This window comes from Centruroides vittatus, unplaced genomic scaffold (genome assembly GCF_030686945.1).
Source record: "Centruroides vittatus isolate TY-2023 unplaced genomic scaffold, ASM3068694v2 scaffold_861, whole genome shotgun sequence".
NCBI classification, from domain to species: Eukaryota; Metazoa; Arthropoda; class Arachnida; order Scorpiones; family Buthidae; genus Centruroides; species Centruroides vittatus.
Window position 1 is genome coordinate 8,623,845 of NW_027122718.1, and position 24,339 is coordinate 8,648,183.

Genomic DNA, 24,339 nt, shown 5'->3' on the forward strand with positions numbered 1-24,339 from the left:
TATATCTTCTCTACAGATACAGATCACATATAGACTTTTTTCTAAATTAATTTTTGGTATTAGAGAATCAAATAAAAATTTTCTTTTCTTAATTTTTAACACGTTATTTATGAAATTGGCTACGTTGCGTGTGAAAAATTTATTTTTTAGATTGAAGTTTTTGTCATAAAAATTTTTTTTATATACATACAAAAAAGGGAGGAATATGGTTGAAAACAAAAGAGAAAATATATTCAAGTCATACATATATAGTGAATAAGCGAGTCGATCTAAAAGTAAAATTCGCTGTGATTCTCCATTATGGAGTTCATACGTTAGTATGAATCTGTATAGCCATATAGAGTGTTACTTAACAAAATTCTCCATGAATTTTAATAAAAATATCAAATCTAACTTCGAATTTTGAATTAGTTAAGCGCGTTTGTTATCTTTAAAAAGAGAAAAAAGTGCGATAAATATATTCCAAATTTATTACGATTTTTAGACTTTATTATTATTATTATTATTATTATTTAATACGAATTTCTATTAAAATTACACGTAAATAAATGGAATTAATCCAATGTTAGATAAGTAAAGTTATATTCTTTTTCTTTTTTCCTTTATTATATAATTTTTTTTTAACTTGATCAATTTTTCAAAATCCTCGAAATAAAAGAAAGTTTCTTTTGGTTTTTCTTTAAATCAATAAATACGTGAAACATATTTTGTTGGTCAAAGTTGCTTTATTGACTCATCTGCCAAATTTAATCCACGTGTATATAGATTCTTTCTACTCCTTTTGTATCGTTTCTTATACCCCTTTTAAAATTACGAAAAAGATCAAATAAAATAATACCTGCTTCACATCATACAAACAATTTACGTCCTCGATCATTTGCCCGAGTTTTGGTGAAATTATCTATTTTTATTTTATTTCTTTTTCCCGATCGATAAAACTGTTAGAAAGTACAACAAATCTATAATATAAGCTACTATTATTTTATTTGAAATAAATTGATCTAACAAAGAAAAAGAAAATATATATATATATATATATCTTGCCAAAGAATTATTGGAGTTGATATATGAAATGGTAAAAAGAAACAATGATATAATTCTGTTTAAAAGCTGATAAGATTGGTCCTATAGAGTGATTGATTTTCGAATTTTTTCCTTTTTTTTTTTTCTTTTATGTCTTACTGTATTTGATTGGTGACAGTAAGGAATTTCCCATAAGAAACGAAGGTTTTATTATAGATTTAAGATATAAATTTTATTTTATTTAAATTTATAAAAGAAGGAGAATTTTTTTAAAAATAATATTTCGTAAAGAAAATGTTGATTTAAAAAAAAAATAAATAAAAATGAATTCTTATCGCATGGTTGGTGTACGTTGCGTGATAATTTAACATGAAAATCATACGACTTCGACTTCTATGATCTTTCAAGTAGGTTATGTAAATAATTCATTTACATTCATTAAACATTAAATGTCGTTATTCATATAATAGAATATGGTAAAATTATAAATTTATTTATAAATTTTCTATTTTTAAAAGAGCCCAAAAATTCTATATTTAATTAACAAACTATAGTAACATTTTTTCGTGACTTATTGTTATTTCTGACGAAGAATTATATTAATTGAATTGGTTGGCAAAAAAATAGCATTAATGATATATATATATATATATATATATATATATATTTTTTTTTTCTATTATCGATAATGCTGTATCATCTTTATGTATAAAACTGGAAAAAATGAGCTTATGTTATTATAATTTGTCTGGTGTCTTTATCTGTATGGTATATTTTATTGCAGGAGATAAGTAGAATTACGTTCCTTCTACCGAAATAACTCAAAAAGTTTTTAGCTCGATAGAAATTAATCTCACTGTTTCTCATCATTGAACACTAAATTACCATTTCCATTAACTTGTGTATGTTTATTTAACATCGAAAAACTTTTTTTCTTTTATTCAATTTAGACGTTTCCAAGTTTCTCTCCTAATTTAAAAGCATTGAAGTATTTTTTCCTTGTTTATTTTATTTAAATTAATGCTTTCTCGAATAATATATATATATTTCTTTTCAGTTTACGCTATTTTTTCTATTAATGTTTATTGAGGGATTCACGATCGTGCCAATAAACTTACCCAAAAAAAATAATAGAATATTTATAATTTTTTTAATCTTGTCTCCATATTTATCATGTCTTTTTGATTGTCATATTATTGGTTATTTTTATTATTTTATTGGCAAATCTTAAACATTTATCTTCTTACGAGCAATTATTTTACCTTGTTATAATATAGGAGATAAGAAGGAAGTATCATCAATCAGAAGAAGAAGAAGGGAAAAAAAGTATATATATATATATTCAATAGTGAGATAATTAAAAGTAACATATCGTTTTATAATAAGTTAATATCTGGATAAAAAAAAAAAAAAAGACGAGCAAAGTAATAAGGAGACGTCTCTACAATTACGATCTTTCCTGAAATATAGAACTTCTATTTATATATTTATTTATACCACAGATCTTGACAGTTATTAATCATTATTCTTGTTAATATCTAATACATTTTGATAAATGTCAAGAAAAATGAATAGTTTTCGTATATTTTATTATTATATTATTATATTAAAAAAAATTATAAATAAATATCATTTTCCTTATTATTATTTTTTTATTCGAATTTTTTTTTATATACTCGAATATAAAATATTTATTTTATATATTAAAATGTTTTTAGAATTTGTAAATTTTTGAGATATTCTTTTGTATATTTTATAATATTCTATTATAAAAATATATTCTAAATCTTCAGAGATAAATATGTTTTATCGAAGAATGAATTAGAAATTTGTATACATTAAATTATTTTATTTGCAGAATTTGTAGTAATGAAATTATAAATTTTATAATTCGTTTCTTATTATATTTATTTATATTTAAATAAATTTTTAAAATTATTTATTATATAAAAATTCATTCCATAATTAAAGACTGTTATCAGCTTTTTTTTTTTTTTTTTTTCTAATGTACTGTACTTTTAACCTTGAATTATGTTAATAATAAAGTTAATAATTATCGTGAAGAATATTTTATAGTCAATTTGAATATATAAGCTTTTAAATTAAAAAAATAATAATAATAATAATAATGAGGAATTATTCTGTTAAAAATGATTATTAAATACGAAATGGTCTTAAGAAGTTGGGGGGGGAGAGAAATTTAATTTTGATCTTAGTTAATCGTGTGATGTGAATGATTTCATTTAATGGATTCTTAGAATTAAAATTAGTATAGTTAATGATGATTTAGTAGTTATCGAATATTAAATTAATTAAAAAAAATAATAAGAATTTTTTCAATTTTGTCCTAGAAAACGTATGGGAAAAGTTTTTATATCTTCCAAAACCTTATAAATAATTTAATTTTTAATATTTTTGAATTTTAAAATATATATATATATATATATATATATATATATATATATTTAAAATCAAATTTTAAGTCACTTATATTCATTTATTAATAAATTAAAATGGTAAATTGATAAATATATTTAAAATATTATTATATTTTTTTTTTCGGTAAATTTCTAGTGATTAAAAAATTAGAATTAATGAAATTCGAATTTCTATTCAGGTCAGAATGACTGTACTTTATTTTATTTTATTTTTTTGATAAAAGAAACCATGAATTCGAACTAACTTTTGCTAACTTAGCCGTAATATATTTTCTTTGGAATACTGCATCTTTCCTTAAATTTTTCAACAGATCTGGCAGAGTGCCATACATCAAAAATAATAAGTAGGAATTTTATTTTTGGCTGATTCTTTTTTTTTTTTTTTTTTTTTTAAATAATGTTACATTTTTCGGCTTTCGGTTTAAAATGTATGTAGCCCAGTTACTGTCATGACTCAGTTGTTTTAGTATAGATTTTATGGTAAGAATTATTTTAAATTTCGCTTCGACAGTTTGTCCAGTTGACGTTTTCTTTATTAGGATTTTTAAACGTTAAAAATAATATATATATATGATTAATTTATTTATTACGAGATAATGTTATTAAAATATTCTTTACTTTTCTTTAATAATAAATGATAGAAGAAAATATGTTAAAAGTATTTTTGGCATGTAAATTTTTTATTCGTTCGTTCGTGCTATGCGATTATATCTATAAAAAAAAAGTATAAGTAATGAATTAAAAAATTTTTATATTATAGTTTTTTGCTTGTTTTTATATATACATATATAATTTATAATTATAATATAAATAGTTTTATGATAAGTCAAATAAATTTGAGAATTTTAATCGTTATTCTTTAAATTTTATGAAAATAATATAATAATTAAATACAAAAATGAAAGATTTTTTTTTTAATTATATTAAATTTTAGCTCAATTTTTTTTATTAAATATTCTAACATTACGTATTTGTTAATAAAATAGCGACAATATCGAAAGTATAAACTACGAAATTTCTCCATAAAGTAAAGGAAAAAATAAATAAATAAATTACCTTCATAAATTACAAGAAAATCATTAAAGAAGTAGATAACGAAAAGAAGAAATTTATTGATTTGAATTATTTTATCGTTATTTATATTATAAAGAAAAGGAAAAATTTTTATATTCGACTTTTTAAAATTTGTATATAATTTTAAGAGAATTAAATATTTTTAAAAATGTAGACAATTAATCAAGTTAATTAATGTTTTCGCGTTAATCCGGAAGAAAAGATTTCGAGAAAAATAATTTGTAAAATTAAACAATTAATTATCTTTATTAATTTAAGGTTATTTTCTATATTAATAACTTAATACGCAAAACTTTTTAGATGTAATTTTATATAATGATTTGAATTGGGGTATTTTTGTGATATCAAGTTAATTAACTTTGCTCACAAATTGGTTTTGATTGGTGTAATAGTAGGATGTTAATGTCGAGGATTGAGAAAGACAATGGTGATATCGTCTTACGTATTAAAGATATCGTCGTTTCGAGGCTGTTCTAGCAACTTTTAGGACCTCTTCTCTTACACATTTAACTTATATTTGTGGCAAATTAAGGATATTTATATGAATTTATACGCTTAATCAATACTTTTTTTTATGAATTTTATATCATACGTTTATTGAAAATGCTTTAAAGAATCGATACTTTATGCGTTTATGGGACATTTTTTCAATTTTCTCTACAGAAACTTAGATTAGAAGAGGGATTAGAACGAAGTAAACATTTATATATGCTTAGTTTATGAAAATAACACCTTAACGCAAAATGTATTTTTAATGTAAATTTTTTCTCGTGTTTACTTTCTATTCAAAAAAATAAAAAAAAAAAGAAGAAAAAAGTAATTTCCTTATAATGCCTTAGTAAAACAGGAAATCTCGTTTTGTAACAAGATGCCAACGAATTTCAATTTTCGTCAATTGAGAGATAAACTGCACTATCCAAGCTGCTATCGTCAGATCCTTATTGCACATTTTCATCTCTCCATATATTAAATTTGAAATCTGTCGTGCATCCAACTAAATCCTTCCTCGATGTAGAGTAGGCTATGCATTATGGCGGAAATGCCTATCTTTCGTGAAGAAGACTTTTCCCTGCTTAGGAAGCAGAAAACGGAAGTTTAAAGCAGCTTATATTTCGGATGACGTGTGAATTCCGTACACTTTTCTATATTTTACCAAGGAAATGGCCAAATTTTTAACCATTTTGACTTCGAATATATAATTAGTTTCTCGTCAATTATGGAAAAATTATTAATATAATCTTATTTTATCATTGATTTAGAAGTAATTATCTTCTTTCTTAAATCAGAAATCGAGTTAATCAATCGGTAGATCGGGACTTCTTCACGTTGCATAAGAGGATTTCGTTACGAATAAAGGTTGGAAAGTTCATTCTAAACGACGAAACTTCACATATTTCGATTCTTATAACATTTACTCAGTTTAATTACTTATTTTTGTAAGAATAATAAAAAGAAGATATAAAATTCTTGTTAATTCTATTTAATATAATACATTTAAATGGTCCATTTATTTATATTCGGTAAATATTTAGATGCGATTCGGTGTTTATCACAATCAGAAAACTGCTTTGGGCGAGAACATAAGTAATTACAGTCTGATTACATATTGAAGTGACTACTTAATTTTGTTATGCTCATTAAGTTTCTCGTTTACAATAGATGGACCAATTATAATTTCATTATTTTCCTCGTTATTTTCACTCTATTAATGCATTATTTTTCTTTTATTAATTTTTGAAATTTGCTATTTATTTGTCCTTAAATTGGAGCATTTGTATGAATTTCTTTCTTTCTCTAATCTAAAATTTGAAGAATAAAATTAAAAATAAATTGTTAAATTAGGAATATTTATTGAATTTCTCTATAATAAAGTATAGGCTTACGTTCGGTATGTTTTAAAAAGTAAAAAGTAATAAATTATTTATATATAATGAATATATTCAAAAGTTATTCACCCACCAATGTAAAATTACATTTAAGTTAATAAGAAAAGAATTTTTGTTATTATTTGACATTTAAAAACATTAAAATGTCTTTCTTTTTATTTTAATTCATTTAATATTTTTTATTTTTGCATTTTTTTAAAATGATTATAAAGATTTATCCTTAAGAATATAATTTTTTTATATATATTCTTAAGGAAATTGTTTAGATATAAATATATAATAAATTTAATTGTATATATAGAAAAAACTATTTTTCTGATAAAACATTTTTTAGAATTGATCTTCTATAAATTTTGTATAATATTTTATGATTTTTAGTAAAAAAATAACAATATTTATCTACTAACTAATGTTATTTAGATAATGAATTATTGAATGAATGACCAGAAGGATTTTATAATATTAATATATAGATTTTTTGTGATATTAATTTTTAAATATTTATTTAGAATATTTTTAGAATGTAAAAGAAAGGAATGAATAATTTTTTTATAGTATATACTCCTTTTAATATACGTTTGTTGCCTTTAAAAACTAATGCATCTGTTTATAACACCTAACATTTAATAATATATAAAGTTTTAATCTAAAGTTAACTTTATATCTTGTATAAAAATTTAATTTTCGCTTAGTTTTATAGTAAAAAGTAATCGTTAAATCTATGACATTTTAATTTTAAACTTTCTTCGAGTCTTTGAAATAAATTTAGAAAATTATAAATTAAGTATCATGCACGAGTAGAGAAAAAGTGTCCTTTACTTGATCTTCTTTGGTACAAAAGAAGATCTTAATTATCACATGTTGCTCAAACCTGCTTCTATCATCGTTTATGATTAAGTCATCATTATTGTAAAGGAGGGTGTCTGGGTGTAGTATGTGATAGGCTACTGATTGAAGGCACGAGCCTCGGGGCTGTCCTTCTTTGCGTAGGAGCCACACAAATCGGCAGAGAAAAAGAGAGAATTAATCGTTCGGTGTGTCAAGTCTGTCGGCTGTTTGTGTTAGTGTGGCATGATGTATGGTTGCCCGCAGCACCTATCCACTCCCTGTGAAAACCCAAGCCAGTGTCATGTCCTGATGCGGTCCGCCATTGTTAGTGTTGGTTTTTTCTCTATCTATCTATTCCTTCTTGACGTTTCGGCTTGCAACTAAATTCCTCCACCCTCGTGTCTCCAGCTGGTAGCTTTCTCATGAACACCCACCCATCGGGTGCTGGAGAGCGCCTGCACTAGACAAGACAATTAATTTCGAACACGCAAACACTGATGGAAAATAGCGTCATTCTAACAGATGGTTGAAGTCAAGAAGTCGCATTTGCTTCAAAATTTTTCCGTTTCTTGAACATCGTCTTTCACTCTTTATTAACAAAAAAAAAGTATGCAATATATGGCAACGATCTTTCTGTCATTTTCTCCCTTAGTTGATTTTCTATATATATGCTTTTTTGCACAGAAATGTCAAAGAAATGTTGTGTAAAAATTACAAGAAAAGAAATCTTTCTTCATCTTTAGTTTCAATTTTAGTGAATATTTTAACATTAATATTGTCTATGATCTGTTCTAAACTGTCGAGATTTTAAATTTATTTTCGCTCTATAAAAAATTAATAGATAGATATATGTATGCAAGACCTAAATACATTCATTCTATCTAATTAAATATTAAATTGAAAGATACATATATTGATTTTCATAATTACAATTTGATAATAAATTTGTGACAAAAATATTTTAAAAAGTTCTAAAAAGTTGATGATAACTCTTGCAAAGTTTCTCTTATTAAAAAAAATAACGAAAGAAATGAAAATTGATTTTCTGTAAAATAATTTACATTCTCTGTTCTCTTCATTTCAAAAATTTGTTTAACTTAAGTCAGTGATTGAACGCGTAAGTCGTGTGTAATTTCCATGTTATATTTACATATATGATTTTTATTTACAACATGTTGCATGATTATTCAGCCAGGTGTTGGAATCTGGCAGTTTAATTGTAAATTTAACATTCCTCTATAGTCTGCAATCGGAAATCGAAGAGAGTAGCGGGAAAGTGATTTTTCACCAAAAGAAGACGAGTACTTGCAGAATGTAATAAATTTTCAAAGCACTATTGGTGGTGAAATTCCAGCCAGTGGTGGGTCTACGCCTCTTCTACCCCTTTGTCTTTCCAATCGATAGCACGCGTGACACGGAATACGACGATGTACTTTATTTACTTGTAGATCGTAAAGTTCTCGGGTTGTTAGCAACGCTAGTGGTCTCTGATTAGTACACACCGATGATCTACACTTTAGAAATCTTGTACAAAGCCGTAAAATCAGTTGTTTCGAGAAACAGAGAAAAAGCGAAGCATTGGTTTGTTTCCTTACTAGGGAGAAAGAGAGAGAGAAAGAGGGAGAGGAACGTGCCAGGAGATGCAGTCGGCTGCCACAATCACAACTACCAAGTTGATTTGATTTACTTCCGAGTTCTCGCATCTTTTGCCTCGAGCTTCGTTTTAGAAGTTCCGCTTCCTCCGCTTCCTTCGGGCAGTCTTCAATGTCATCAAGCGAACAAAATAGTAACCTTTGTTAAAAGTGTCCCTCTCTTACTGGAGCCAGCCTCATTACTTGAGACAACCTAAGAAGTTAAATCCCGAGCTTTCAATACACTCGTCCAATTATCCTATCCTTCTTAAGCGAAGATTTTTCACAATAATACATTCTTCTTCTGCTTCGGTTTTGACGAAAGAGGAATGTTTCCTCTCTTCATCAGTAAGAAGATCCTTGTTCGCAAAGAGAAAATTATGTGGACACGGGTTAATTGCATCGGTTAGAATGATCGCTCTTAAAACCGTGCAATAATTGTAACTAGATTTTTTGTGGATGGTTGACCATCAGTTAGAGACCAACGTTGCAGTTGGTATCATTTGGTGCCTAATAAAAACTGGCACAGTGCCAAGTTTTCGCCATCTAATCAGGGAAGCGGCCGAGTTAATTAAGGATGTAAACAAACTGTCTCTTTGGGCATTATAAGGAGGCGATGTTTGACGCGTGACAGTTGATTTGTGACCCTGACAAACATTGTCGGCTCTTCACGCTATCATTATTATAACTGTTCCCAACAGATTTGCATTATTGTCAATATTGCTAATAATTTAATTCGGCTTCGCGAGGTTGCCGATCAATTATACAGTATCTTGTAAAAATGAAGAACGAAGCTTTTTTTGTATTGATTGTATTTGGCTTATCTAAATGGTACTATATAACAATGATCGAAACAGAAACTCTGTCGAAAAGATTTTATTTTGCAATCCTCCTTAAGAGTCTTAGTCTGATGATGTGCCGATGCAGAAAGAGCAAAACAATACTTTGTTATATAGAAACCGGGGTCTAGTAAAGTAACCGCTGTATGAATTATTGATGGGAGTTTCACTACTGGGATTTACCAATGGAGTACTGTAAGATACATGACATCCCGGCATATTTTCGGACTCGTCCCACGAGAGAGAACCTCGTGCACCCGACTAGGCTAGTAAGTGGCTCGACGGAAGTTTCCAGGAACGTTTTTTGTTCTTCTTCCGTCTCTGTAGCTCCAGGATAATTTAGTTTTCCCCCACCTCCCGAAGGAATGAGCTTGTCCGAAAAGACTTGGTAACTTTAGTTTGTTTGGCTCGGCGATCCTTGCGCAGCGGACCATTATTCAGAATTCTATGGAATAAACTGAAAGTAATCATTCGTAAATAACTTTTTTAAAAAAAAAATTACAATTAAAACACCGTTATTTAGTGAAAAAGAATTAAAATACTTTATCCCCAGACGGTTGTTATGCCAATGATGCTACGAATGGATGGAATACTGTATCTTGGATAACGGCAACGACAGGAAGAGTTTATTTTCGATTGTGCCGAGGATAGTTCCTTTCGGAGAAGAGGAGGGGAAGAAGTCGGTGCATGTGACAGAGAATGCTGTTGCCCGACAGAAGAAAGTCCGTTGCCAATGGTTACCGGTGGAAATAACCGGGTCTCCAGTCAATAAATGGGTGTTTGCTAAGATTCGGGGCACGCGCCAAGACGAACGGAAGTCGAAACTGGTTTGGAAGTGTCCAACTTCCGGTAAGCTATCGACAGCTGGCATTTTAATGAAAGATTGATTTCGGTCGACAGGAGAGAAGAAGAGAAAAAAACCTTACCCTTCATTTCCCGTCCCTCGAGGTAGATATTAGACGTCAAGATAAGACCGTATCGATTGACGGCGGGTCAATGAGTACCGTTAGAACTGTATTCAAACAGCCCGATACCGGAGCTATGACATATAACGGTGATTTTTCTTCACTCTGTGCTGGCCAATTCGGTCTCTCCCATTGTTCTGCCCGACCACTTCTTCAAAACGTGAAACGTCGTTAAGAAAATTCTCGTGTCTCCCGCACCTCTGCTTCCTGATATTTCTCTCCTTTTTTCTACATAGAAATAAACAGGTGCTCTGCGATAATCTAAAATATCGAATTTCGACACCTCTCCTGTTTCCATTGATCGCCTTGTTGCGCCTATTTGACTTATCCGTATTTATTTACGATCGGAGTTAGTAGGAGGGAGGGGAAAGAAGTCGCAGTTATATGGCTCATTGTAGATATGCCACACCATTGCTTTACACATAAGTCTTTTTTTCTTTCGTTCTATGTTTTCTTCACTCGATAAAACTATGTGAATAATGTATTTTTCTACAGTTTTCGGCTATTGGCATCCCTCTCCAACTAACGAAAATAAGGGGAGGACGGAAAAAAATATATGAAACTTAATGAAATCGCGTGTTTAAATTTAATAAACAAATTTCTGAGTAGATTTCTCATAAATGTTGACAGGTTACTCGAAAAGGTCTTTTTAATTAAAATAGATCCAATCTAGAGTAACCTATAAAAAGAGTATTTCTATACTTAAATACACTTTATGAATATTATCTTCGGGTAAACTCCAGTAAAGATAAAATTCAAATTTATTCAGCAAAACGTGACTAAGTTAGAATACTTTTCACAAAAACTAAAAATTATCTTAACAGATTAGAATTCGTAATTATTATTTGAATAGGATAGCGTTGTTTGAGATACGGTTGAAGTGAATATAATTAAATAATGAAAGATTTGGAGATAATCCTCTTCCGCGTAAGCGCTTGTATGAACCGTTTGACCGTTTGAATATTTTCTAAGAGTAAGTTTTAAAAAAATCAGTAATATATATATATATATATATTAAAGAAGAATATTAAAAATTTAATGTTAAATTTATCAGTTTTAAGTCGCCGGTTCGTTATAAATTAAACATCGAAATTGAATGGCCCAAGGCACGACATCCATATTAGAAACTCATAATCCTTTCAAATTACAACTAATCGCTTTTTTACGTTTTGATTCTTCTTGCGCTTTCTAATTACATTCTCTCTAATTGACTAATTAACAATTGATATAATTAGAATTTACTAGTCTCGTTCGGGATACGGTCGACGTGAATAAACTAATTCAACATTTCATTCAGAATTTTATTATTATTTTTTTTCACATTGCAACAACGAAAACATCACATTGCAAACATTGAATCTTCTTGTAAGCAAACGAGAATTGACTGATTTTACGTTACATTATCGTTATTATTATTATTTTTTTCGGAACGTTTCTGGCAAAAACGTTTTTTTTTTAACTCGTAAATGCAGAATGGCGCGTTGATGGTGGCGTATTGCCAGCGCATCACATCACACGTCAAGAAAACGACCACCTCCTTCGGAGACGGAATTGAAACCGTGAAGTTGCGGTTTGAACGAGAGAAAGGGTAGAAAAAAAAAAGAAAAAAAAGAGTAAAAACCTCGCGTGACGCGTGAACGTTTTCGTGAATCTTCAATTTAAGAAACGAACCGAATTTTTACCTAACGTTATCTCTTAACGTATGAGAAGAGAGAGAGAGAGAGGTAGGCTCTTACACCTTCGTTCTTGTTTATTTAAGTCGACTGAGGACAGCTGTGTGTTTGCCTAAGGCTGTTTTTCTAGATGGTCGAAACACCGATAAGATGACGTTTGTCTTGCAGTGGGAATGCTCAAAGATACACATACGCCATTCTAACTCGATGGTAATCGCATTAAATAACAGTAACAATAATTATTGTCGTATCTTTGTTACTTTTTTACGGTTGGAAAACTTCGTAAAAAATTCTTATTTTAACAATTATTTTAAGTTTTATTATAATTTATTATTCAAAAATAACTTTTAATTCTTTTTTTTCGTGAGTAATATATTTTTAAAAATATACATATATACTGTTTTAAAGCTATTGAAATTTATGAATGGATGCACGTTTCCTCCCTGTTTTACCCTATTTAGTTAACAATAAAAAAGAAGATATATGGTTTAAAAAAGTTTTTTTTTTTCTCTGTTAAGAACTACATTATCTTTATTACGACATTTCGTACATAAATCATCCTCAGCACTAATTTTTAAAGCACTTTAAATCAGTTATCTCGTTAATCCTATTGAAATCCGGATGATTTAAGATTTATTTATCTTATAAAAAAAAAATAAATTTTTATAAAAATTTAATGCGTATTTTTTCTTTTTCGAACGTTGTATTCAAGGGAAAAAAAAGTACGTCTTTTAATTTCTAAAATTATTTTATTTTATTTTTTATAAGAAAAACTGTTTGAATTATGTTAATAAACACTAAAGTAGAAATCTGTAATATTAAAAAAAATCCAAATTTGTATCTCATTCGGTATTTTAGGCGATATAATATAAGAAGCGGGGAAAAAACAGTAAAATTGAAGTAATAAAACGGGGTCATATAAAATAAACAATGGAAATAAAATATAAAAATGATTTATGAATTGTTAAATATAGGCTAGTTTCTAGTTACGTTACTCTATAGGCATCGAGTAATATTTCTAATTGAATTTCTTGCATTTTAATGATTTAGGTGGTTCCTACAAAAAATCCATCCGAATGTTGATAATCGTCGACGCCAGATGGCAACACGTGACGGGTGTAGAAACTAGAGTCTGCTCGACACAGAACGGTTGTTTCGACGTTCTAGTTTCCTGCAAAACCGACAGCCAGTAGCAGCTCTCCTATAGTTCAGAGGAAAGTAGTTTGGTGAGTGGTTTAACTACTTTACAAAACCATTTTATTTTAAACCTAAGTTAATATAAGACGACCCTATCGTATTACTCAAGCAATAAACATCAATGCGTTTAATATAGTATTTACGATAACGACAACCATCCCTTCTCAGATCTCTCGTTTGATTTAGAGTAGATCGTCCCAACAAAATACTTTTCTTCGTGCTAAAGATTGATCAAAAAAGAAAAGAAAGAAAGAAAGAATACGGTCTTTTCTCATTTGTAAAATTTTGTTTTACTTGTCAAAAAATCAAATAATCCTAGTTTAAATTTCCCGGCAGTTTTTCCGTCAACGTTATCTGCAAGATGGACATCACGTGTTTAAGTTTTCGACTTTTTTTTCTCCTCCCTCCTCTTGTCAAAGTACAGTACATCTGCTATAAAGAACAGAGAAATGTGATGATTCTAATTGAAGGACGTTATGCAATATTTTTCTTTTACTTTCTATTTAGTCTGGAAAGCATTAAGAATCGGATCGTATTACTAAGAAACGTTTATTTACTTTATGCAAAATCTATTTTTTTTTTCTTTTTACGTTTTTATGAATTAAAGGATTTTTGACTCTGGTGTTTTATGGAAGGTTCATTTCTTTTTTTTTTTCTTTTTTATTTTTAAAAATGTTTGAAAAATTTAAAACTTTTTAATAAGAAAATATTCTTAAAGTATCGTTCATTCATTTTTTTAAAAAATAAATTTAATAAAACTCGTATTTAAAGGTTCGCGTGTGAATTCGAATCGATCTTTAATCGATGTAAATCTTCGCTCAGAAGATGGAATGTTTTGAAATATTTTTGTAAATATTAATTATGTTGTTGTAGAAACTATAATTTTCTACTTAAATAGTGTTTTTATTGAAAGAGTTTTCTCCATTTTTCCATTTTTTTCCATGATTGGGCGCATCTGGTGGGAAGAAGAGAGAACTAGCTTCGGATGGTAATGATGATGGAATGGATGTTAATGTTGCGTAACATCCGCAGATCATTCTTTTCGACTGTCTTCCAAATCTACTGAATCATATCCGTTCAGGTGATTCAGCTCGACACATTTATCCTCATTATTTAAGCCCTTTTCCTAAAAACCAAAAGAATTATCTTCCAAGACATTAATCATTACCGATATAATTCCATACAAAGTTGATTTAACGTTACCATAATAAAGAAATTCTTCCATTCTCGATATTATATCCTTCAAGTGCCGATAATTTGGGTTATTTTAAAAGTAAAAATTTTCTTTTCTTTAAATTTAAAAAAAAAAAATGAATAAAATTATGGTGATTTTCCAGCGATCAAATAAGATCGATAATCGTATAAAAATGTTGATTAACTTCTACTAAATTATCTTTTGGTTCATAACCAAGATAGAGTAGGTCTGTCATCATTATCTGTACATTTAACAATAGGGAGTTAGTTTCTCGATCCGTCAGTAATGGTGTCGTTAGTGAAGAAATCATCACAAATCCTCCTTCGATCATTGATAGGAGTTACGTGTCTGGATGGGAAGATGGCTAGAAAAAAGAAAGGATACCCTAGTGTTTGTATGTTGGCAGTTACCTGCTCGATTTGTCACGATAGATTTTAACCAGATAAGGCTCGTATCTGTTAGCTAAATGGTTAGAAAGGAGTCGTATCTACCTGAAACGTTTAAATAAAAGCTTAAAAGATCCAGTGTTTCATTAATGTAGTTCTCGTGATGACGTAGGTCGTTGAAAGGATGGCTGCACAATTAGCTAGGGAGGAATTACATTTCATGAACTAGAAAATGACCGAGCCAGGATCATTAGGACAGTAAAGGATGTCGTCGATCTGTCATTAACGGAGATAATATGGATCTATGAATGAAAGATCTCCCATCTTTGATTACCGGCAATGAAGAAAATTTTCTTATTTTCCTCATAAAAGAAATCGTTCCTTTACCATTCATTCACATATATTGCAACGAAGATGGAAAGTCGAACTTTGACTCCTTCAAAGACGCGACGTTTCAATCAATTAGGAAATTGCAATGTCTTCCATTCGACCGTAGTACTAGTAGCAGAAGCAGCAGCAGCAGCAGCAGCAGCAGCAGTAGCACTACGCGAGTTACATTCGATTGACATTGAAGCCACGTTCTGGCTAGTTACCTGTCAACAACAGCTACACCGGTCGGTAACTAGAAACGTGGAAAGAATAGCAGTAACCTGGTAATCGTATCCAAGTTTTACAGTAGATCGAGGTTGTCAGTACCGTGATATATCGCGAATTGTTGAGAATTCATTAACAATTCTCTCTACTATAGACATATACAACATTAATTTCGGTGAAAGTAAATATTAAATTGCACGAATTGTCGTCGGCTCACTCCACCCTTTCATTACGCCCTTAGTTTGACCGAGCTGGTATTTGAAGCGTTGATGAATTCATCACAGTTTTCGCAATAAGCTTCTCCTCTCCCTCTTTTGTTATTGTCTGTACTTCTCACATTGATCCATCAGTTTCCATTCTGGATTAAATTTTGCACTTTGCACAAAATTTTCAAGTTTCCTCTTGTTTAATTTGCAAATATAAACTTTAATTCTACCTGCAATAACTTTTTTCCTCTTCTTTACTCTCTACTGTATTCATTTCCCCAACAACAACAACAACAACAAGAAAAAACAAACATAATGAATACACGCGTACATTTAATTTACAGATAAATTAATTATAAATTTAAAGTTTATTACATTTATTTTAATATTTTTATAAGCTTACAAATTTGATAGATTGATGCAATGTTCTGTAATTGCTTCCAGTTCGAAGTTTAAAGTGAGAATACTTTTTTCTAATATATATACTGTATATATATATATATATAATATAATAATTAAATAAAATTTAATAATATTTAAATTTTGTAAATCTTGTATAAATGATTCTAAACTAATTATTTAATCTTTAAAATTAGTTTTCAAGTAATTTAATTTATATTCTATCTTCTCAAATATTTGCATAAGGTTGCGCATTTCTCTAGATATTGCTTTTTTAAAAAATATGTATATTTTTCAAGCCGTAACGTAGTACGTTTAAAGATGAAGAATTTATTCAATATTATCATAAAAATAAAAATTTTTTAAATATGTATTATGTTATTTATTACAAAAATTTTCTCTCAATGAATAAGAACATTGAATTAAAACATTTTTCTAAAAATAACCGATTTACGTTGGATAAAATTGATTTTTTTAAAAAAAAAACCTGGTTTTGTACGTTTCCAATTCAGAATTTTAAAAAAAATAATTAAAAACAGAATAATTTTTTTTGAAAATTTCTTACGTCGAATGATTAAAAATTATTCTTTCTACTTTTTTTTTTTGGTAACAAAAGATTTATAATGAATGATTTTTCTTTAAAAAAAAAAAACTTTTCAATTGCGATACTATTTTTATTCAGAAAAAATTATATTTTTAGTGAAATTTTCTATTAGGAAAATGTAAAAAATAATAATAAATAAATATTTCTGTAATATTTTATAAATAATTTCATAAATCCAGGTTTATTTCTACTGTAAATAAGCGAATATAGTTGTAAAGATGATGCAATTTTTATTAGAAAAATTGCAAAAGTATATATATTTTTTAGAAGAATAGGAATAAATTTCTAATTCTAGTAAAGAATCTTCATAGTTTTATTGATCTGAAAGACTTAATTCCGTATCAGCCATAGAGTTTTTCATAGACGTGTGAGAAGTATCTGAAAAAGTACATCGTTTGATACCGAGCACCTAGATTGGATGCGATCATTATCTGGTTACGTCTATACTAAGATGAAAATATGTTTCTATTTAAAAAAAAAAAGATGAAAAGAACAGATTCTTTTATCAGTATACGTAAAATGAAAAAGTTCATTGACGAACAAATGTAATATAAGCTGTGAGAAATAGATTTTTGTGCGATAAAACTCGAAGAAAAATATGGAGGAATGGATTGAATACAATTAGTTAATGGCATGAAAGATATAGACCAAATATTTCGTGAAATATTATTATTATTTAGAAAAATATAGAAAAATATTTGTATAAATGTACAATAGAACTAATGGAGTGAGAAATAAATAACATTGATAAGCTTGCTATAAAATATCATTTCTTCTTTTGCTTAAATCGTTTCGAAATTTAATCAAGTCGAATAGTTTTTTTTTTTTTTAATTTTTTTTTAAATTGGAAAATATAAAATGTATGATATAATATATCGAAGTGAAAAACTAATAGTTTATTCTTAGATAAATTAATTTTGAAATGTTTATTTTTAGAAGTGCGCAAATGATATTTTGAAAATAAACATTGTTCTAAAATAGAGTTCGACTTTAGTGTAACATTTTCTTAGCTTAGTGCATTGACTTTATAGTAAATCCAAACTATAGAGTTCGGTTGTGAGACGTGAAGGGATGCTCAAGGGTCACATGGGTAGCCATTCAAGCGTTAATATTGAAAGGAGGTTGGGAAGATGGATATCGCTTCTGAAAGGCACATATACTGACAGATCAAAAGGGCAAATATTCCTCTTTCGATTTATTTTAGGACTGAAAAAAAGAAAACAATTTAAAATCTTTTATAAATTTAACAAATTTGTATAAAAGATAATTCGCTTTTCTTTACACACACACACACACACACACACACACAAATTTATTTCAATATTCGCAATGGTTTTTCAATAGGAGTAAAGAGGCATATAAATTGATTTTTTTTCATCAATTTTTTATTATAAATATATTAAATTTAATTTCAACTTAAGGATATTTTTAATTATGAATTTAAATGTAGAAAAAATATAGTAATAAAATGTTATTTTTTTCGATATTGACAAATATTTTTATTGATGTTCTTTAATAAAAAAAAAGAAGGATATTATTTTTCCAATTTCAGAAACGTCACATTTTTTATTGTTATTTTTAGCATTTTATACAACATTTTTAATCCGACAAGAATATTAATAACGTGATTGGATTTATAAGAGAATTTTAAAAATATTTTAATAAACTTACACCTTATTAATTTTAATGAAGTCTTATTTTATAATAATAATAATAATAATAAAAAATTATGAATATAACAATGCTAGATATGAATATTTATGAAAATAAAAGCATTTATAAAATTCATCACGCCCTTTGTAACGTTAAAGCACCAATATAATAAGCTATAAAAGGAGGATCTAAATTACGTTGCTTACACTTTAAATAATGGTGACGTAAATTTATCGATTTAGACTCAATTTGGTTAAAAATAGAACTCCCATTGGCCTTAATTACCTTGCGAAATAGCTTAACTTTGAAAGTTTTACATTATGATGCTCTGTTTTACAAGAGAATTTGCTGTAGGCATAATTACATCAATTAGTTGAATAAGTCAAAAAGAACTAAAATACTAATCTTGATTTATTTAATTGGAATGAACTAAGATCTCTGCTAGTTTAATCCGGTTTCTGACGGGGAATTTATTGGTAGCAAGCAACGACTAAGCTCTAGGCAATTAATTCTCAGCATCCACCAATGGAGGCAGACTTGCCCAATGACCCAAGAGTTCTGTGTACCATTCGACAGATTTTCTTCCTCTTAAAGCCTATCATAACAACCATCGTTTATATGGAATCTTTCACGTTGTATATCTAGACTTTTTTTTATTTTGTTTCTAAAACACTGGGGATTTTGTTTTTCGAATGTTTAATTCGTATACTAAATCATTCATATTGTGTATTTAGATTTTTGATTTATAATAAAAAACACTGGGAGTTTTTATATATAAACGTTCATTCAATTCGTGCATTAAAATAGAAAAGAAGAAAATAAAATTTCGTTAAAAATTTTAAGGAAACTTGTGCTAAAATATGAAAATTTTGAAGAAGCAAAGGTTTTTTTTTTCTGAATATTTAATCTACACACCAAATATTATTAGTTGAAATTTTACCTTAAAAGTATTCTGTTCTTAAAATATTTATTTTTAAAATATTTAACAATACGAGCGCACCTTATCAGGGAATTTAGTAAAGTGTACAAAATGGATTAGAATTGATAAGTCTATAGTTTATCTGAAAACTGTTTGCTAACATAAGACCATTTTAAGATTACAGATTTAATGAGCTTTGCTAATAGGCTAATTTAAAATTTATGTTAATACCCGGTATTAAAATACCAAATTATGTTAACGTTACGAGTTTTTAATGAGTTTTTATTCGAATTCAATAGTCGGAAGAGCTACGAAAAAGGAATTCTTTACAAAGAGGATTTCATTATATTTAAGAACAACACCGACTTTCATTTACTTTTAGATATTCGCCACTGAGTTAAACTGTCTGAGAAGGAGCCTGGGGCTAGCTAAATTTCTCACACTCCCATTAGTAATCTATCATCATTTTTAGCCTGAAGTCACAAGACATTTGACAGGCGATTGTTGCTTGCATCCTTCAACTATACATCACTAACTTCAATGTTTCCTTTGCAACTCATCAAAAGAAAGACACTCCGCTATTGTGTAATGGATCCTCCGGGCTAAACTATCATCTTTCTTAGTTTTTAAATTCCCTTTTCACTTATCTGCTACGAAAAAAAAAATGCTGATTCCTTTTTAATTAATTATTAACATTAAGTACTTAATAAATCTAATTAAAAGAAAGTGTTTTTAATAAGACTAATAGGATAATAATCTTTTTTCTTCTTGCAAAGAAAACTAAGAGCAGAAAATGTTTTCGTTGCAATACGATAGATACAAAAAAGAAACGACGAAAAACTTAATATAGAAAGCAAGCATCAAATTATTAATATGGTAATGAATTCTGAGGATCATTAAATTAAAAAGTAAGCTCTGATATATTACCTCGTTTATTATAAGTTGTAACTATGCTCGAGTGAAGTGTGGGACGTTATTGAAACATGTAATAGTAACAATAATAATAATCCCATTTGACCTTGAAAATGGACTTTGGGTACAGGGTATTAGCAGTAGAACCTCCCTTGTCCTTTGCGTAATTACTGACTGCATCTATATTGTTTCTCGCACACCCGCTGTTAGACTCGAGTCCAGTTGTCATAGGAGGAGGTGAATCACTCTTCATCATTCTGTCTCGAGGGGGACATCAACTACATCCCTGCGGGAACCTTACCTAATTAGTAATTAATGGTATTTTCAGTGAACGAGAGAGAAAAATCCCTCCTAAGAATCCGGGTCGGTAGGGCCTTCAGAAATTTGTAGTTAACCTAACGAAGCATACCTTACTCTGTTTATACAGAGAGATTAACATTAACGATCCCAGCGAAACATTGTTTTCAATGTTTATCAGCTTTGGGTAGAGTAAAGTGTGCCAAAGGGATTAGAATCCAACTCAAACTGAATCGTTCGCATTCTTGTTTATATTTTATTCATTTGTTGAAAGAGGAAGTCGACTAGTTGTAAATATTTTAAAGACGTATTAATATGACTTATTCAACTTTTATATCTGAAACATTCGTCGCAGTTTTGACAATATTCGATCTATCAATAACTCGAGGTCGTCTCTAAACCACACTCCAATCTTCCTACTCGAAATCTATTCTTAATGGACCACTTTTAATGATAGTACAACCTCTATATATCCAGAAAACTTGATTTTTTTTCCTTTTATAACCTCTAGGAGGAATCAATATAAAGCAGTCCGTAGCTTTTGATATTATAAATCGATAATATTTGACAAGTTTCTTCCATTTCATAAACTTTGAAATATTATCCTCGAAATCAAATAAAATAAATAGATTCCTATTTTAGTAATCAATTTTTTTAAGAAATTCTTTAGGTTTTTTTTATGATTTATTTAATTCTTTTAGTTTAATAATCATTTCAAAGCATATTTTCTCAGCTTTGAACATTGCATCGCTCGGAATGCGATGTTGGACATCGAGTAAACAATGATTTTTGGCGCATTTTTCAATGACGCTATTAATCTTTGACGGAATGTTCTGTTTGCCATGTATGACGTACGATTTTAGATGCTTCCTATCGTATTATAATTCAATTTCTTCCGAATATGTCTAGAGTCATCAACATCAGTTTTGTTTTATCCGACATTACGCTTTCGTACCTTTGTTTCTCTTCTGTTTTCCCTCTTTTACTTAATATTTATTGAATTTTTTCTTTTCTTCACTCCATTTTCCGGCCTTTTTTGAATAAATTAGTAAAGAAATTACTTTATTGGATTATTATTATTATTTATTTATTTATTTATTTATTTATTGCTGTTTCTTTCCGTCTTTGTTTGTTTTATGTTACAAATTAGAAAAAGTTTCTAGTGCTAAAATTATTTGTTATTTGTTGTAAGATAATCACTGCGACCAATATAGGAAAGAGAAGTATGAAAGTACTGGCATCGGATTGGAGACAAAGCCATCTGTGCAGAGCTTGTAAGTAGTCTCCATGAATAATGGTAGCGGTAAATTGTGTGCATGACCAAGCTTCTCGAAGAGAAAAACATTCATTTGTGTGTCACAGCTAGCCTTATGCACGATTGATGTTTCTACGCAAGAACTTCAATATACGTAACATGTAGGAAGGCAAGTTGGAAAGTTTCCTAAACTATTGCACTGCCTTAGATACTTTTATGAGCCACATTCAGAAAGGGCGTAAAGATTTACTACAACGTAATGTATGCGTTCGTGTTTTTTCCATTTTTTTATATAAAAAAACTTCAATTTTTTTCTCATTCGTACAGGTTTCGATAAAATTTTATTTGAGAAACTTTTAACAATAAAAAAAAATAACAGAAAGCGAATAATTAATCGCCGTATTCATCTCGTAAACTTCCGTCGATTGGGGTCCAAAAACCAAGAAGATTCTAATGACTGGTCCTACGCCCGAGGAAGATTCGCCTATCTCGTGCCTCTTTTATCTCAACGTAGTCTTTCCATAGATTTTTCATTAAGTATAATCACATCCTCCTTTCAATATCTTTTCATTACTGTCCGTACATTTTTTCTCATTACTTTCCAGACTGTGGTGACAGCTTAGTTCAGTCGGTTTGGTCGCTTGTAGCTGCTCGTTTCCATATGAAGTTCATTCATCATTCGTTCTCTGAATATAAGCTTCGTGTCCGTCTTCCTTTGATCACTCTCTATTGACTGCATTATTAAAATGTTCTCGGGCTTCCCTTGCCTTGCTAAATTAAACACCGAGATTGACTACTGAAATTCGATAGCTTTAAGATTGGTTTATTTTCACTACTAATGAAAATACTTTCCTGCACGCGAATTCTTATTAAAGCAACGACTTAAGACTCCATCTTTCGACATTAATAAATAGAGACATCGAAACGAAACATCAATAAACAAATTTCTTTTTCTCATTCTGTCTTCGGAGGAAATGGAAGAGTCTAATTAATTGAATGCAGAAACAGTGGTAATTAATTAAGAATTCCAAGATGATCTTAACAATCGAATATATATGCGATCCGTTTAAATCCTTTATAATTATCACAGGTAGGATGTATACACTTTAGTAATTGTGTTTACAGTTAGGCCAATGCTAGAAGAGGGATTAACGTTCGTTGCTTCATTACTAAATAAGCCAGTCTGTCATTTGACAAACTGTCTAACCTTATATTCATATCTGGCTGTCACTCAAAGAGTGAAGCTTGTGCTAAACACATTCCACTGTTTTGTTGACAGTCGAGCTACCAAGACGTACCAGAAGATGACTGGGTACATATTGATCGTTCCACGAGTCTTCGCTTTTGACTGACAGAATTCCCGCCGCGTCTTGGTATCTCTTCCTCTTCGAATCATGTGATCAACTTGATGTGCTTTGTCCTTGGCGTGTCTTAATGTTAGCTTGTCATTCGAGTAGCTTGTGAATTGAATCTTGTCAAAGCGACAAGTCTATTAATGAAGCTGTTGGAAAAGGATAGTAGGTATTAGCATATTTAATTAGCCTTGTTTCGAGGGGCAACTTAGCCGAGAAATTCAATTATCGAATGTGTCTAATAGCGAATATAAGGTACAATATTTTCGTTGAGTCAACGGTCGATTCTCGAATTCGTTTGTTAGTGTATGATAGAGTTTAGTGTCAATAATAGTCGACTTTCTATCTCTCGCAGTGTTTACCCACACGTCTCTCTCTTACAGTTTCAATCATCGGTTGATGAACGATCGATCTGAGGAGATATAGGGTTGCAACTAAAGTCCATTTATCTTCCTGGACGTTGTATGAAATTTTGCATGAATTATCACTTTCATTTTCGATCGTTTCTAGTTTTAACGACGGTTTATTCTAACGATTAACATTTTTAACCGTTAGAATAAATTATCCTTTAACTGTTAAAAATCGATTTTTAACGGTGTTTTAAAGGTTCAAAATTTAAATATTAAGCCACTTATTTCTTCCTCTAGATTATTTATAAATAAATATATATATATATAAAAGGCGAATCAAATTGCGACTATATAAAAATTGCTTAGTTGTGTACGGAAGTAATAACCGTCGCGCTTGTACCATTACAATGATTTAGTTGGTATTATCCAGGCTACTTGACATCTTCCCGTACGAGTTACTGACTATAGTCATATGTACAGTACTAATGACAGCAATATCATTACGAACGATTTAGCTCTCTTAAATAAGGAACTCGATAGTTTTGCGACTTCCGAAACGAATCAAAAGTTGTTAAATCTTCTCTAGAACTTGCTGAATCTTCTCTAGAACGTCGAGAGTTAATTCGTAACGAAAGTGTTACGAATTAATTCGTTCTCGTAAAG

At 29.1% G+C, this 24,339-nt stretch overlaps 1 long non-coding RNA gene across 1 annotated transcript in view; it reads left to right on the forward strand.

The window, feature by feature from the left end:
- LOC136989964 (uncharacterized) overlaps positions 1 to 24,339 on the forward strand; it is a 155,119-nt gene that overhangs the window by 85,675 nt on the left and 45,105 nt on the right. Inside the window, exon 2 of the long non-coding RNA XR_010882982.1 lies at positions 13,408 to 13,583. This is a non-coding gene — a long non-coding RNA (uncharacterized lncRNA). The remainder of the gene's footprint in view (positions 1 to 13,407; positions 13,584 to 24,339) is intronic.